General features: G+C 41.8%; 1 protein-coding gene across 1 annotated transcript in view; it reads left to right on the top strand.

The window, feature by feature from the left end:
* apbb3 (amyloid beta (A4) precursor protein-binding, family B, member 3) overlaps positions 1–257 on the top strand; it is a 13,419-nt gene extending 13,162 nt beyond the window's left edge. Inside the window, exon 12 of the mRNA XM_079355302.1 lies at positions 1–257. This exon is cut by the window's left edge and continues 420 nt beyond it. The gene's annotated coding sequence lies outside the window, so the exon portion shown is untranslated.
* Positions 258–2,251: the final 1,994 nt, after the last annotated feature.

Below are 2,251 nucleotides of genomic sequence, written 5' to 3'. Positions count from 1 at the left end.
ACAACCAACTGGAACACCTGGGCCTAGCTTAGCTTAGCATCATAGTGCTAGCTATTTGACTGCTGGTGGAGGAGGATGAACTGAACCAACAGGTGTAAAAGAATCAAAGCATGAGGTGTTCTACCTGATCGATCAGCTGAGGGCCAGAGGATCAATTCACCCGAAACTTAAAGACAAAGTGAGCGGCGGATTTGTCATCATATCTTCTCAGGAGAGCCGCGTCAAAATAACTATCAACGAACAGAAGGAATAACGACAACTCAAAGACGACTGACAACTCATAACTTATAAACAATCATGTTACTATGACGACTGGAGTCTGATTGGTCTTCAAACGTTCCCCTCATATTGTCTGAAACATACAACAAGTGTTGAGCTAACATTGAGCTAATGTTCAGCTAACATTGAGCTAAGTTTAAGCTATTGTAAGCCTCTAATTGAGATAATATTGAACTAAAGTTTATCTACCATTGAGCTCAAATTGAGCTAATGTTTAGCTTACATCTAGCTAACACTGAGCTAATGTCAAGCTAACACTGAGCTAATGTTAAAAGTAGTAAAGTAACCCTTCGCGAAAGTTGAGCAAATGTCAAGCTAACATTGAGCTAATATTAAGCTCGCACTTCTGTTCTGGTCTTTGTCTCTCCAAATGGGACCGTAACTGATTAAATGATCATCATCTCCATCTTTATTTTTAGAACCAGAAGTGACCCTATTTGGACAAATGGGAGGAGCCAAATACGATCACTTCATTAGACAAAATGTTTTGAATGGAAGCACGAAGAGCTAACGTTGAGAAGAAGCATGGCTCCTGGATGGATCAGAGTCAGATATTATACTGTATGTATCCGCTTTGAGCTATTTAGAGATTTATTAAAGCTGCACTGACTGATTCTGACCACCAGGGGGCGGAGCCACAAACACCTGCTGATGTGATGTTTACTGACCTACCTGATCCAACAAGTCAAAAATTGGAAATTTCTACCATCGTCTGTCCAGGACTTTTTTATGTGTCCGTTCGATATCGCTAGATTTTTACTAGAATAATATTAGTTTAATATTCTGCTGTGGTGACGACGAAACAGTCTGTCAGTTTGTGAGCGCTCTGTTTAACACATTCTGAGTGGGTCAGTAAACACATCACAGACAGGAAACAGATAGGCCTCATGTCCACCTGGTGTTTTTTTTACCGGACAAGAAAGCACTGGCTGCTAGCATGAAGCGTTTGCGCGCTGAGAATAAACGCGCTGCACGTGCATCTTGTCTCTATGACAACGGCCGCTGTATGACCAACGCTGCTCTGTTGCTTTTTACCAAAAGTTCTTTATTAGAGAATGTTTATTTCCTGATCAGACGCGGAGCGGGGAAGATGCAGAAGTCACGAACAGTACGAGACAAATACGGACAATTTCGTATTTTGGAAAAGAAACAAAAAAAAAAACGCTTGTGTCATCAACAGCGCCCCCCCGGGGACAAATAAAGTTTTTTGAATTGAATTGAATTGAAAAGCGCCTTTCTGAAAAGATGACTTCGAGCCGCCTGCTTTCTTTTTAAACATGCCAGCATTTATATTTTTAAAAAAAAACAAACCTTCAGTTGGACATGGGGCTTTTCTTGCAAAGTCTTAAAGAGTTCGGCAGTTTGCATGTCAGGCACGAATGACTGCATGGAAGGTCATTGAAAATATCCTTGATGATATGAAGTGTGTGAGAGCTTCTGGAGGAAGCTGAGCAGAAATATTTATCTTAGTATGACGCGCGTGATTTAAAGGGGCGGTACGGCTTACTCCTGATTGGCCGAAGCCTGTGTAGATAGAAGCTTTAGTGTGTTAAATGTCCGTAGGAGAAATCAGTGAGAGGACTGCAATGTGTGCAGCACAAAACAACCAATGATGTCATGTAGAGAAGAACCAAAAACGTCCAATAAAGTGAAGAATAGGCTTTGAGTGTGTCTCTTTAATCGTGTGATGTCATTGGATGATAGCAATGCTACATCAGCGCCATAGTTCCCCGTTATGAAACCATAAAGAAAGAGATCAAAGATTCAAATTCAGTTCAGGCTCGGGTTTGTTTTTTCACTTCTCTCTGCTCCTCACTCAGCTCTCCATCGCCCCCCTGTGGAGCCTTCTGTCTGGATTCTCTTTAATGTAAAGAAAGTCTAGGTGCTGAGTGGGCGGAGCTTCAGCTTCAGGCTGTCCCAGTTTGTCTGTGTTTGCTTCAGTTAAAACTGGTCTCAGTCTAAACTCTGCAGG

The sequence above is a fragment of the Symphodus melops genome (genome assembly GCF_947650265.1).
Source record: "Symphodus melops genome assembly, chromosome: 11".
In the NCBI taxonomy this organism is placed as follows: domain Eukaryota; kingdom Metazoa; phylum Chordata; class Actinopteri; order Labriformes; family Labridae; genus Symphodus; species Symphodus melops.
Note: the sequence above shows the minus strand (reverse complement) of the source record. Positions and strands in the feature narration are given on the sequence as shown.